This window comes from Calliopsis andreniformis, unplaced genomic scaffold (genome assembly GCF_051401765.1).
Source record: "Calliopsis andreniformis isolate RMS-2024a unplaced genomic scaffold, iyCalAndr_principal scaffold0002, whole genome shotgun sequence".
Taxonomy (NCBI): domain Eukaryota; kingdom Metazoa; phylum Arthropoda; class Insecta; order Hymenoptera; family Andrenidae; genus Calliopsis; species Calliopsis andreniformis.
The window spans coordinates 20,980,341-20,996,623 of NW_027480423.1; positions in this window are offsets into that span (position 1 = coordinate 20,980,341).

Genomic DNA, 16,283 nt, shown 5'->3' on the forward strand with positions numbered 1-16,283 from the left:
TATAACAGGAATAATTGCAATCCGTGTGAAAGTGATGGTCATTTGTACGTTCCAGGCAACCTAGGCTTCACTCTAGGGCGTTGTTCCACCATATCGAATTGTTAGGGCCTAAGAAGTCAACGCCAGAAGCATAAGATACAATATAAATATAACAGTTTTTCCATCGTATAGAACGAATAATAGCAACCAGTGTGAATGTTATGGTCATTTCTACGTTCCGGGCAACCTAGGCTTTACTCTAGGGCGTTGCTCCACCAGATCAAACAGTTAGGGCCTTAGAAGTCAACGGCCGAAGCATAAAATACAAAATAAATAGAACTGTTTTTCCATCGTATAAAACGAATAATTGCTACCGGTGTGAAACTTATTTCCATTTCTACGTTCCGGGCAACCTAGGCTTCACCCTAAGGCGTTGTTCCACCAGATGGAGTAGTTATGGCATAAGAGGTCAACGCCAGAATCATAAAATACAATATAAGTACAGCAGTTTTTCCAACGTATAAAATGAATAAATGCAAACGTTGCGATAGTAATGGTCATTTCTACGTTCCGGGCAACCTAGGCTTCACTCTAGGGCGTTGCTCCACCAGATCGAATAGTTAGGGCCTAAGAAGTGAACGCCAGAAGCATAAAATACAATATAAATACAACAGTTTTTCCATCATATAAAACGAGTAATTACAACCAGTATGAAAGCTGTGGTCATTTCTACTTTCCGGGCAACCTAGGCTACACCGTTGCTCCAACAGATTGAATAGTTAGGGCCTTAGAAGTGAATGCCCGAAGCATAAAATGCAATAAAAATACAACAGTTTTTCCATCATATAACCGGAATAATTGCAACCAGCTTGAAAGTGATGGTCATTTCTCGTTCCGGGCAACCTCGGCTTCACTCTGGGGCGTTGCTCCACCAGATCGAATAGTTAGGGCCCAAGAAGTGAACGCCAGAAGCATAAAATACAATATAAATACAACAGTTTTTCCATCCTATAAAACGAGTAATTGCAACCAGTATGAAAGTTGTGGTCATTTCTACTTTCCGGGCAACCTAGGCTACACCCTAAGGTGTTGCTCCAACAGATTGAACAGTTAGGGCCTTAGAAGTCAACGCCAGAAGCATAAGAAACAATATAAATACAAGTTTTTCCATCGTATAAAACGAATAATTGCAACAAGTATGGAAGTTGTGGTTATTTCTACGTTCCGGGCAACCTAGGTTTCACTCTATGGCGTTCTTCCACCACATCGAATAGCTACGGCCTCAGAAGTCAACGCCTGAAGCAAAAATACAATAATAATACAACAGTCTTTTCATCCTATAACAGGAATAATTGCAACCCGTGTGAAAGTTATGGTCAATTGTACGTTCCAGGCAACCTAGGCTTCACTCTAGGGCGTTGTTCCACCAGATCGAATTGTTATGGTCTAAGAAGTCAACGCCAGAAGCATAAGATACAATATAAATGTAACAGTCTTTCCATCGTATAGAACGAATAATAGCATCCAGTGTGAAAGTTATGGTCATTTCTACGTTCCTGGCAACCTAGGCTTCACTCTAGGGCGTTGCTCCACCAGACCAAACAGTTAGGGCCTTAGAAGTCAACGCCCGAAGCATAAAACACAAAATAAATATAACAGTTTTTCCATCGTATAAAACGAATAATAGCAACCAGTGTCAAAGTTATGGTCATTTCTACGTGCCGGGCAACCTAGGCTTCACCCCAGGGCGTTGTTCCACCAGATCGAATAGTTAGGGCCTAAGAAGTGAACGCCAGCAGCATAAAATACAATATAGTCACAACAGTTCTTCCATCATATAAAACGAATGATTGCAACCAGTATGAAGGTTATGGTCATTTCTACGTTCCGGGCAACCTAGGCTTCACTCTATGGCGTTCTTCCGCCACATCGAATAGCTGCGGCCTCAGAAGTCAACGCCTGAAGCATAAAATACAATAAAAATACAACAGTCTTTCCATCCTATAACAGGAATAATTGCAACCCGTGTGAAAGTGATTGGCATTTGTACTTTCCAGGCAACCTAGGCTTCACTCTAGGGCGTTGCTTCACCAGATCAAACAGTTAGGACCTTAGAAGTCAACGCCGGAAGCATAAAATGCATAATAAATAGAACAGTTTTTCCATCGTATAAAACGAATAGTTGCTACCAGTGTAAAAGCTATGGTCATTTCTACGTTCCGGGCAAACTTGGCTTCACCCTATGGCGTTGTTCGACCAGATCGAATAGTTTGGGCCTAAGAAGTGAACGCCAGAAGCATAAAATACAATATAAATACAACAGGTTTCCATCATATAAAACGAGTAATTGCAACCAGTATGAAAGTTGTGGTCATTTCTACTTTCCGGGCAACGTAGGCTTCACCCTAGGGCGTTGCTCCACCAGATGGAGTAGTTATGGCATAAGAGGTCAACGCCAGAAGCATAAAATACAATATAAGTACAGCAGTTTTTCCAACGTATAAAATGAATAAATGCAAACATTGCGATAGTAATGGTCATTTCTACGTTCCGGGCAACCTAGGCTACACCCTAGGGCGTTCCTCCAACAGACTGAATAGTTAGCGCCTTAGAAGTGAATGCCCGAAGCATAAAATGCAATAAAAATACAACAGTTTTTCCATCATATAACCGGAATAATTGCAACAAGTTTGAAAGTGATGGTCATTTCTACGTTCCGCGCAACCTACGCTTCACTCTATGGCGTTCTTCCACCACATCGAATAGCTGCGGCCTCAGAAGTCAACGCCTGAAGCATAAAATACAATAAAAATACAACAGTCTTTCCATCCTATAACAGGAATAATTGCATCCCGTGTGAAAGTGATGGTCATTTGTACGTTCCAGGCAACCTAGGCTTCACTCTAGGGCGTTGTTGCACCAGATCGAATAGTTCGGGCCTAAAAAGTCAACGCCAGAAGCATAAAATAAAATATAAATATAACAGTTTTTCCATCGTATAAAACGAATAATGGAAACCAGTGTGAAAGTTATGGTCATTTGTACGTTCCGGGCTACCTAGGCTTCACCCTAGGGTGTTGCTCCAACAGATTGAGTAGTTAGGGCCTAAGAAGTCAACGCCAGAAGCATAAAATACGATATAAATACAACAGCTTTTCCATCGTATAAAACTAATAATTGCAACCTGTGTGAAAGTTATGGTCATTTCTACGTTCCGGACAACCTAGGCTTCACCCTAGAGCGTTGCTCCAACAGATTGAATAGTTAGGGCCTTAGAAGTCAATGCCCGAAGCATAAAATGCGATAAAAATACAACAGTTTTTCCATCATATAACAGGAATAATTGCAACCAGTGTGATAGTAGTGGTCATTTCTACCTTCCGGGCAACCTAGGTTTCTCTCCAGGGCGTTGCTCCACCAGATCGAATAGTTACGGCCTAAGAAGTCAACGCCAGAAGTATAAAATACGATAAAGATGCAACAGTTTTTCCATCGTATAAAACGAATAATTGCAACCAGTGTGAAAGTTATGGTCATTTCTACATTCCGAGCAACCTAGGCTTCACTCTAGGGCGTTGCTACACCAGATCAAACAGTTAGGGCCTTAGAAGTCAACGCCCGAAGCATAAAATACAAAATAAAAAGAACAGTTTTTCCATCATATAAAACGAATAATTGCTACCAGTGTAAAAGTTATGGTCAACTCTACGTTCCGGGCAACCTAGGCTTCACCCTAGGCCGTTGTTTCACCAGATCGAATAGTTAGGGCCTTAGAAGTCAACGCCCGAAGCATAAAATACAATATAAATAAAACAGTTTTTCCACCGTATAAAACGAATAATTGCTACCAGTGTGAAATGAATGGTCATTTCTACGTCCCGGGCAACCTAGGCTTCACTCTAGGGCGGTGCTCCACAAGATCAAATAGTTAGGGCCTAAGAAGTCAACGCCAGGAGCATAAAATACAACATAAATACAACAGACTTTCCATCGTATATAAAGTATATTTGCAAACAGTGTGAAAGTAATGGTCATTTCTACGTACCGGGCAACCTAGGCTCCACTCTAGGGCGTTGCTCCACCAAATCGAATAGCTAGGGCCTTAGAAGTCAACGCCAGAAGCATAAAATACAATAAAGAAGCAAAAGTTTTTCCATCGTATAACATGAATAACTGCAAACAGTATGAAAGTACTGGTCATTTCTACGTTCCGGGTAACCTAGGTTTCACTCTAGGGCGTTGCTCCACCAGATCGAATAGCTAGGGAATTAGAATTCAACGCCATAAGAATAAAATACAATATAAGTCCAACAGTTTTTCCATCGTATAAAATGGATAATTGCAACCAGTGTAAAAGTTATGGTCATTTCTACGTTCCGGACAACCTGGGCTTCACCCTAGGCCGTTGTTCCACCAGATCGAATAGTTAGGGCCTAAGAAGTGAACGCCAGAAGCATAAAATACAATATAAATACACTGTTTTTCCATCATATAAAACGAATGATAGCAACCAGTGTGGAAGTTATGGTCACTTCCACGTTCCGGGCAACCTAGGCTTCACTTTAGGGCGTTGCTCCACCAGATCAAATAGTTAGGGCCTAAGAAGTCAACGCCAGAAGCATAAAATGCAACATAAATACAACAGATTTTCCATCGTATAAAACGAATAATAGCAACCAGTGTGAAAGTTATGGTCATTTCTACGATCCGGGCAACCTAGGCTTCACTCTAGGGCGTTGCTCCACCAGATCAAACAGTTAGGGCCTTAGATGTCAACGCCAGAGGCATAAAATACAATAAAGGTGCAACAGTTTTTCCATCGTATAACAGGAATAACTGCAACCAGTGTGAAAGTCCTGTTCATTTCTACGTTCCGGGTAACCTAGGTTTCACTCTAGGGCGTTGCTCCACGAGATTGAAAAGCTAGGGACTTAGAATTCAACGCCAGAAGAATAAAATACAATATAAGTACAACAGTTTTTCCATCGTATAAAATGAATATTTGCATACATTGTGAAAGTAATGGTCATTTCTACGTTCCGGGCAACCTATGCGACACTCTAGAGCGTTGCTCCACCAGATCGAATAGTTGAGGGCCTTAGAAGTCAACGCCAGAAGCATAAAGTACGATATAAATACAACAGCTTTTCCATCGTATAAAACGAATAATAGCAACCAGTGTGAAAGTTATGGTCATTTCTCCGTTCCGGGCAACCTTGGCTTCACTCCAGGGCGTTGCTCCACCGGATCAAACAGTTAGGGCCTTAGAAGTCAACGCCCGAAGCATAAAATACAAAATAAATAGAACGGTTTTTCCATTGTATAGAACGAATAAATGCTACCAGTGTAAAAGTTATGGTCTTTTCTACGTTCCGGGCAACCTAGGCTTCACCCTAGGGCGTTGTTCCACCAGATCGAATAGTTAGGGCCTAAGAAGTGAACGCCAGAAGCATAAAATACAATATAAATACAACAGTTTTTCAATCGAATAAAACGAATAATTGCAACCAGTATGAAACTTATGGTCATTTCTACTTTCCGGGCAACCTAGGCTTCACACTCTGGCGTTCTACCACCACATCGAATAGCTACGGCCACAGAAGTCAACGCCTGAAGTATAAAATACAATAAAAATACAACAGTCTTTCCATCCTATAACAGGAATTATTGCAACCCGTGTGAAAGTGATGGTCATTTCTACGTTCCGGGCAACCTCTGGCTTCACTCTAGGGCGTTGCTCCACCAGATCGAATAGTTAGGGCCTAAGAAGTGAACGCCAGAAGCATAAAATACAATATAAATACAACAGTTTTTCCATCATATAAAACGAGTAATTGCAACCAGTATGAAAGTTGTGGTCATTTCTACCTTCCGGACAACCTAGGCTACACCCTAAGGCGTTGCTCCAACAGATTGAACAGTTAGGGCCTTAGAAGTCAACGCCAGAAGCATAAAATACAATATAAATACAACTGTTCTTCCATCATATAAAACGAATAATTGCAACCAGTATGAAAGTTATGGTCATTTCTACGTTCCGGGCAACCTAGGCTTCACTCTATGGCGTTCTTCCACCACATCGAATGGCTACGGCCTCAGAAGTCGATGCCTGATGCATAAAATACAATTAAAATAGAACAGTCTTTCCATCCTATAACAGAAATAATTGCAACCCGTGTGAAAGTGATGGTCATTTGTACGTTCCAGGCATCCTAGGCTTCACTCTAGGGCGTTGTTCCACCAGGTCGAATTGTTAGGGCCTAAGAAGTCAACGCCAGAAGCTTAAGATACAATATAAATATAACAGTTTTTCCATCGTATAAAACGAATAATTTCAACCAGTATGAATGTTATGGTCATTTTTACATTCCGAGCAACCTAGGCTTCACTCTAGTGCGTTGATACACCAGATAGAATAGTTAGGGCCTTAGAAGTCAACGCCAGAAGCATAAAATTCAATAAAGATGCAACAGTTTTTCCGTCGTATAACAGGAGTCACTGCAAACAGTGTGAAAGTACTGGTCATTTCTACGTTCCGGGTAACCTAGGCTTCACTCTAGGGCGTTGTTCTACCAGATCGAACAGTTAGGGCCTAAGAAGGCAACGCCAGAAGCATAAAGTACAATATAAATATAACAGTTTCTCCATCGTATAAAACGAATAATAGCGACCAGTGTGAAAGTTATGGTCATTTCTTCGTTCCGGGCAAACTAGGCTACACCCTAGGGCGTTGCTCCAACAGATTGAATAGTTAGGGCCTTAGAAGTCAATGCCCGAAGCACAAAATGCAATAAAAATACAACAGTTTTTCCATCATATAACAGGAATACTTGCAACCAGTTTGAAAGTGATGGTCATTTCTACGTTCCGGGCAACCTCGGCTTCACTCTAGGGCGTTGCTCCACCAGATCGAATAGTTAGGGCCTAAGAAGTGGACGCCAGAAGCATAAAATACAATATAAATACAACAGTTTTTCCATCATATAAAACGAGTAATTGCAACCAGTATGAAAGTTGTGGTCATTTCTACATTCCGGGCAACCTAGGCTACACCCTAGGGCGTTGCTCCAACAGATTGAATAGTTAGGGCCTCAGAAGTCAACGCCTGAAGCATAAAATACAATAAAAATACAACAGCCTTTCCATCCTGTAACAGGAATAATTGCAACCCATGTGAAAGTTATGTTCATTTGTACGTTCCAGGCAACCTAGGCTTCACTCTAGGGCGTTGTTCCACCAGATCGAATTGTTAGGGCCTAAGAAGTCTACGCCAGAAGCATAAGATATAAAATAAATAGAACAGTTTTTCCATCGTATAAAAAGAATAATAGCAACCAGTGTCAAAGTTATGGTCATTTCTACGTTCCGGGCAACCTAGGCTTGACTGTAGGGCGTTGCTCCACCAGATCGAATAGGTAGGGCCATAGAAGTCAACGCCCGAAGCATAAAATACATTAAATATACAAGAGCTTTTCCATCGTATAACAATAATAATTGCAACCAGTGTGAAAGTGATGGTCATTTCTACGTTCCGGGCAACCTAGGCTTCACTCTAGGGCGTTGTTCCACCAGATCGAAAAGTTAGGGCCTAAGAAGTCAACGCCAGAAGCATAAAATACAATATAAATATAACAGTTTTTCCATCGTATAAAACGAATAATAGCAACCAGTGTGAAAGTTCTGGTCATTTCTACGTTCCGGGCAACCTAGGCTTCACTCTATGGCGTTCTTCCACAACACCGAATACCTACGGCCTCAGAAGTCAACGCCTGAAGCATAAAAAATAATAAAGATACAACAGTCTTTCCATCCTATAACAGGAATAATTGCAACCCGTGTGAAAGTGATGGTCATTTGTACGTTCCAGGCAACCTAGGCTTCACTCTAGGGCGTTGTTCCACCAGATCGAATTGTCTGGGCCTAAGGAGTCAACGCCAGAAGCATAAGATACAATATAAATATAACAGTTTTTCAATCGTATAGAACGAATAATAGCATCCAGTGTGAAAGTTATGGTCATTTCTTCGTTCCGGGCAACCTAGGCTTCACTCTAGGGCGTTGCTCCACCAGATCAAACAGTTAGGGCCTTAGAAGTCAACGCGCGAAGCATAAAATACAAAATTGATAGAACAGTTTTTCCATCGTATAACACGAATAATAGCAACCAGTGTCAAAGTTATGGTCATTTCTACGTTCCGGGCAACCTAGGCTTCACCCCAGGGCGTTGTTCCACCAGATCGAACAGTTAGGGCCTAAGAAGTGAACGCCAGCAGCATAAAATACAATATAAATACAACAGTTCTTCCATCATATAAAACGAACAATTGCAACCAGTATGAAAGTTATGGTCATTTCTACGTTCCGGGCAACCTACGCTTCACTCTATGGCGTTCTTCCACCACATCGAATAGCTGCGGCCTCAGAAGTCAACGCCTGAAACATAAAATACAGTAAAAATACAACAGTCTTTCCATCCTACAACAGGAATAATTGCAGCCCGTGTGAAAGTGATGGTCATTTGTACGTTCCAGGCAACCTAGGCTTCACTCTAGGGCGTTGTTCCACTAGATCGAATTGATAGCGCCTAAGAAGTCAACGCCAGAAGTATAAGATACCATATAAATATAACAGTTTTTCCATCGTATAGAGCGAATAATAGCAACCAGTGTGAAAGTTATGGTCATTTCTACGTTCCGGGCAACCTAGGCTTCACTCTAGGGCGTTGCTCCACCAGATCAAACAGTTAGGGCCTTAGAAGTCAACGCCCGAAGCATAAAACACAAAATTAATAGAACAGTTTTTCCATCGTATAAAACGAATAATAGCAACCAGTGTCAAAGTTATGGTCATTTCTACGTCCCGGGCAACCTAGGCTTCACCCCAGGGCGTTGTACCACCAGATCGAATAGTTAGGTCCTAAGAAGTGAACGCCAGCAGCATAAAATACAATATAAACACAACAGTTCTTCCATCATATAAAACGAATGATTGCAACCAGTATGAAGGTTATGGACAGTTCTACGTTCCGGGCAAGCTGGGCTTCACTCTATGGCGTTCTTCCACCACATCGAATAGCTGCGGCCTCAGAAGTCAACGCCTGAAGCATAAAATACAATAAAAATTCAACAGTCTTTCCATCCTATAACAGGAATAATTGCAATCCGTGTGAAAGTGATGGTCATTTGTACGTTCCAGGCAACCTAGGCTTCACTCTAGGGCGTTGTTCCACCATATCGAATTGTTAGGGCCTAAGAAGTCAACGCCAGAAGCATAAGATACAATATAAATATAACAGTTTTTCCATCGTATAGAACGAATAATAGCAACCAGTGTGAATGTTATGGTCATTTCTACGTTCCGGGCAACCTAGGCTTTACTCTAGGGCGTTGCTCCACCAGATCAAACAGTTAGGGCCTTAGAAGTCAACGGCCGAAGCATAAAATACAAAATAAATAGAACTGTTTTTCCATCGTATAAAACGAATAATTGCTACCGGTGTGAAACTTATTTCCATTTCTACGTTCCGGGCAACCTAGGCTTCACCCTAAGGCGTTGTTCCACCAGATGGAGTAGTTATGGCATAAGAGGTCAACGCCAGAATCATAAAATACAATATAAGTACAGCAGTTTTTCCAACGTATAATATGAATAAATGCAAACGTTGCGATAGTAATGGTCATTTCTACGTTCCGGGCAACCTAGGCTTCACTCTAGGGCGTTGCTCCACCAGATCGAATAGTTAGGGCCTAAGAAGTGAACGCCAGAAGCATAAAATACAATATAAATACAACAGTTTTTCCATCATATAAAACGAGTAATTACAACCAGTATGAAAGCTGTGGTCATTTCTACTTTCCGGGCAACCTAGGCTACACCGTTGCTCCAACAGATTGAATAGTTAGGGCCTTAGAAGTGAATGCCCGAAGCATAAAATGCAATAAAAATACAACAGTTTTTCCATCATATAACCAGAATAATTGCAACCAGCTTGAAAGTGATGGTCATTTCTCGTTCCGGGCAACCTCGGCTTCACTCTGGGGCGTTGCTCCACCAGATCGAATAGTTAGGGCCCAAGAAGTGAACGCCAGAAGCATAAAATACAATATAAATACAACAGTTTTTCCATCCTATAAAACGAGTAATTGCAACCAGTATGAAAGTTGTGGTCATTTCTACTTTCCGGGCAACCTAGGCTACACCCTAAGGTGTTGCTCCAACAGATTGAACAGTTAGGGCCTTAGAAGTCAACGCCAGAAGCATAAGAAACAATATAAATACAAGTTTTTCCATCGTATAAAACGAATAATTGCAACAAGTATGGAAGTTGTGGTTATTTCTACGTTCCGGGCAACCTAGGTTTCACTCTATGGCGTTCTTCCACCACATCGAATAGCTACGGCCTCAGAAGTCAACGCCTGAAGCAAAAATACAATAATAATACAACAGTCTTTTCATCCTATAACAGGAATAATTGCAACCCGTGTGAAAGTTATGGTCATTTGTACGTTCCAGGCAACCTAGGCTTCACTCTAGGGCGTTGTTCCACCAGATCGAATTGTTATGGTCTAAGAAGTCAACGCCAGAAGCATAAGATACAATATAAATGTAACAGTCTTTCCATCGTATAGAACGAATAATAGCATCCAGTGTGAAAGTTATGGTCATTTCTACGTTCCTGGCAACCTAGGCTTCACTCTAGGGCGTTGCTCCACCAGACCAAACAGTTAGGGCCTTAGAAGTCAACGCCCGAAGCATAAAACACAAAATAAATATAACAGTTTTTCCATCGTATAAAACGAATAATAGCAACCAGTGTCAAAGTTATGGTCATTTCTACGTGCCGGGCAACCTAGGCTTCACCCCAGGGCGTTGTTCCACCAGATCGAATAGTTAGGGCCTAAGAAGTGAACGCCAGCAGCATAAAATACAATATAGTCACAACAGTTCTTCCATCATATAAAACGAATGATTGCAACCAGTATGAAGGTTATGGTCATTTCTACGTTCCGGGCAACCTAGGCTTCACTCTATGGCGTTCTTCCGCCACATCGAATAGCTGCGGCCTCAGAAGTCAACGCCTGAAGCATAAAATACAATAAAAATACAACAGTCTTTCCATCCTATAACAGGAATAATTGCAACCCGTGTGAAAGTAATTGGCATTTGTACTTTCCAGGCAACCTAGGCTTCACTCTAGGGCGTTGCTTCACCAGATCAAACAGTTAGGACCTTAGAAGTCAACGCCGGAAGCATAAAATACATAATAAATAGAACAGTTTTTCCATCGTATAAAACGAATAGTTGCTACCAGTGTAAAAGCTATGGTCATTTCTACGTTCCGGGCAAACTTGGCTTCACCCTATGGCGTTGTTCGACCAGATCGAATAGTTTGGGCCTAAGAAGTGAACGCCAGAAGCATAAAATACAATATAAATACAACAGGTTTCCATCATATAAAACGAGTAATTGCAACCAGTATGAAAGTTGTGGTCATTTCTACTTTCCGGGCAACGTAGGCTTCACCCTAGGGCGTTGCTCCACCAGATGGAGTAGTTATGGCATAAGAGGTCAACGCCAGAAGCATAAAATACAATATAAGTACAGCAGTTTTTCCAACGTATAAAATGAATAAATGCAAACATTGCGATAGTAATGGTCATTTCTACGTTCCGGGCAACCTAGGCTACACCCTAGGGCGTTCCTCCAACAGACTGAATAGTTAGCGCCTTAGAAGTGAATGCCCGAAGCATAAAATGCAATAAAAATACAACAGTTTTTCCATCATATAACCGGAATAATTGCAACAAGTTTGAAAGTGATGGTCATTTCTACGTTCCGCGCAACGTAGGCTTCACTCCAGGGCCTTGCTCCACCAGATCAAACAGTTAGGGCCTTAGAAGTCAACGCCCGAAGCATAAAATACAAAATAATTAGAACAGCTTTTCCATCGTATAAAACGTATAATAGCAACCAGTTTGAAAGTTATGGCCATTTCTACGTTCCGGGCAACCTAGGCTTCACCCCAGGGCGTTGCTCCACCAGATCGAATAGTTAGGGCCTAAGAAGTGAACGCCAGCAGCATAAAATACAATATAAATACAACAGTTCTTCCATCATATAAAACGAATAATTGCAACCAGTATGAAAGTTATGGTCATTTCTACGTTCCGGGCAACCTAGGCTTCACTCTTTGGCGTTCTTCCACCACATCGAATAGCTGCGGCCTCAGAAGTCAACGCCTGAAGCATAAAATACAATAAAAATACAACAATCTTTCCATCCTATAACAGGAATAATTGCAACCCGTGTGAAAGTGATTGGCATTTGTACGTTCCAGGCAACCTAGGCTTCACTCTAGGGCGTTGCTTCACCAGATCAAACAGTTAGGGCCTTAGAAGTCAACGCCCGAAGCATAAAATACAAAATAAATAGAACAGTTTTTCCATCGTATAAAACGAATAGTTGCTACCAGTGTAAAAGCTATGGTCATTTCTACGTTCCGGGCAACCTTGGCTTCACCCTATGGCGTTGTTCGACCAGATCGAATAGTTTGGGCCTAAGAAGTGAACGCCAGAAGCATAAAATACAATATAAATACAACAGGTTTCCATCATATAAAACGAGTAATTGCAACCAGTATGAAAGTTGTGGTCATTTCTACTTTCCGGGCAACCTAGGCTACACCCTAGGGCGTTGATCCAACAGATTGAATAGTTAGGGCCTTAGAAGTCAATGCCCGAAGCATAAAATGCAATAAAAATACAACAGTTTTTCCATCATATAACCGGAATAATTGAAACCAGTTTGAAAGTGATTGTCATTTCTACGTTCCGGGCAACCTCGGCTTCACCCCAGGGCGTTGTTCCACCAGATCGAATAGTTAGGGCCTAAGAAGTGAACGCCAGCAGCATAAAATACAATATAAATACAACAGTTCTTCCATCATATAAAACGAATAATTGCAACCAGTATGAAAGTTATGGTCATTTCTACGTTCCGGGCAACCTAGGCTTCACTCTATGGCGTTCTTCCACCACATCGAATAACTGCGGCCCCAGAAGTCAACGCCTGAAGCATAAAATACAATAAAAATACAACAGTCTTTCCATCCTATAACAGGAATAATTGCAATCCGTGTGAAAGTGATGGTCATTTGTACGTTCCAGGCAACGTAGGCTTCACTCTAGGGCATTATTCCTCCAGATCGAATTATTAGGGCCTAAGAAGTCAACGCCAGAAGCATAAGATACAATATAAATATAACAGTTTTTCCATCGTATAGAACGAATAATAGCATCCAGTGTGAAAGTTATGGTCATTTCTTCGTTCCGGGCAACCTAGGCTTCACTCTAGGGCGTTGCTCCTCCAGATCAAACAGTTAGGGCCTTAGAAGTCAACGCCCGAAGCATAAAATACAAAATAAATAGAACAGTTTTTCCATCGTATAAAACGAATAGTTGCTACCAGTGTAAAAGCTATGGTCATTTCTACGTTCCGGGCAACCTTGGCTTCACCCTATGGCGTTGTTCGACCAGATCGAATAGTTTGGGCCTAAGAAGTGAACGCCAGAAGCATAAAATACAATATAAATACAACAGGTTTCCATCATATAAAACGAGTAATTGCAACCAGTATGAAAGTTGTGGTCATTTCTACTTTCCGGGCAACCTAGGCTACACCCTAGGGCGTTGATCCAACAGATTGAATAGTTAGGGCCTTAGAAGTCAATGCCCGAAGCATAAAATGCAATAAAAATACAACAGTTTTTCCATCATATAACCGGAATAATTGAAACCAGTTTGAAAGTGATTGTCATTTCTACGTTCCGGGCAACCTCGGCTTCACCCCAGGGCGTTGTTCCACCAGATCGAATAGTTAGGGCCTAAGAAGTGAACGCCAGCAGCATAAAATACAATATAAATACAACAGTTCTTCCATCATATAAAACGAATAATTGCAACCAGTATGAAAGTTATGGTCATTTCTACGTTCCGGGCAACCTAGGCTTCACTCTATGGCGTTCTTCCACCACATCGAATAACTGCGGCCCCAGAAGTCAACGCCTGAAGCATAAAATACAATAAAAATACAACAGTCTTTCCATCCTATAACAGGAATAATTGCAATCCGTGTGAAAGTGATGGTCATTTGTACGTTCCAGGCAACGTAGGCTTCACTCTAGGGCATTATTCCTCCAGATCGAATTATTAGGGCCTAAGAAGTCAACGCCAGAAGCATAAGATACAATATAAATATAACAGTTTTTCCATCGTATAGAACGAATAATAGCATCCAGTGTGAAAGTTATGGTCATTTCTTCGTTCCGGGCAACCTAGGCTTCACTCTAGGGCGTTGCTCCTCCAGATCAAACAGTTAGGGCCTTAGAAGTCAACGCCCGAAGCATAAAATACAAAATTTATAAATCAGTTTTTCCATCGTATAAAACGAATAATAGCAACCAGTGTCAAAGTTATGGTCATTACTACGTTCCGGGCAACCTAGGCTTCACCCCAGGGCGTTGTTTCACCACATCGAATAGTTAGCGCCTTAGAAGTCAACGCCAGAAGCATAAAATACAATAAAGATGCAACAGCTTTTCCATCGTATAAAACGAATAATTTCAACCAGTGTGAATGTTATGGTCATTTCTACATTCCGAGCAACCTAGGCTTGACTCTAGGGCGTTGTTCCACCAGATCGAATTGTTAGGGCCTAAGAAGTCAACGCCAGAAGCATAAGATACAATATAAATATAAGAGTTTTTCTATCGTATAGAACGAATAATAGCATCCAGTGTGAAAGTTATGGTCATTTCTACGTTCCGGGCAACCTAGGCTTCACTCTAGGGCGTTGCTCCTCCAGATCAAACAGTTAGGGTCTTAGAAGTCAACGCCCGAAGCATAAAATACAAAATAAATAGAACAGTTTTTCCATCTTATGAAACGAATAATTGCTACCAGTGTAAAAGTTATGGTCATTTCTACGTTCCGGGCAACCTAGGCTTCACCCTAGGGCGTTGTTCCACCAGGTCGAATAGTTAGGGCCTAAGAAGTGAACGCCAGAAGCATAAAATACAATATAAATACAACAGTTTTTCCATCGTATAAAACGAGTAATTGCAACCAGTATGAAAGTTGTGGTCATTTCTACTTTCCGGGCAACATAGGCTACACCGTAGGGCATTGCTCCAACAGATTGAGTAGTTAGGGCCTTAGAAGTCACCGCCAGAAGCATAAAAAACAGTATAAATACAACAGTTTTTCCATCGTATAAAACGATTAATTGCGACAAGTATGAAAGTTGTGGTTATTTCTACGTTCCGGGCAACCTAGGTTTCAGTCTAGGGCGTTGCTCCACCAGATCGAATACTGAGGGCCTTAGAAGTAAACGCCCGAAGCATAAAATACGATACAAAATACAACAGCTTTTCCATCGTATAAAACGAATAATAGCGACCAGTGTGAAAGTTATGGTCATTTCTTCGTTCCGGGCAAACTAGGCTACACCCTAGGGCGTTGCTCCAACAGACTGAATAGTTAGGGCCTTAGGAGTCAATGCCAGAAGCATAAAATGCAATAAAAATACAACAGTTTTTCCATCATATAACCGGAATAATTGCAACCAGTTTGAAAGTGATGGTCATTTCTACGTTCCGGGCAACCTCTGGCTTCACTCTAGGGCGTTGCTCCACCAGATCGAATAGTTAGGGCCTAAGAAGTGAACGCCAGAAGCATAAAATACAATATAAATACAACAGTTTTTCCATCATATAAAACGAGTAATTGCAACCAGTATGAAAGTTGTGGTCATTTCTACCTTCCGGACAACCTAGGCTACACCCTAAGGCGTTGCTCCAACAGATTGAACAGTTAGGGCCTTAGAAGTCAACGCCAGAAGCATAAAATACAATATAAATACAACTGTTCTTCCATCATATAAAACGAATAATTGCAACCAGTATGAAAGTTATGGTCATTTCTACGTTCCGGGCAACCTAGGCTTCACTCTATGGCGTTCTTCCACCACATCGAATGGCTACGGCCTCAGAAGTCGATGCCTGATGCATAAAATACAATTAAAATAGAACAGTCTTTCCATCCTATAACAGAAATAATTGCAACCCGTGTGAAAGTGATGGTCATTTGTACGTTCCAGGCATCCTAGGCTTCACTCTAGGGCGTTGTTCCACCAGGTCGAATTGTTAGGGCCTAAGAAGTCAACGCCAGAAGCTTAAGATACAATATAAATATAACAGTTTTTCCATCGTATAAAACGAATAATTTCAACCAGTATGAATGTTATGG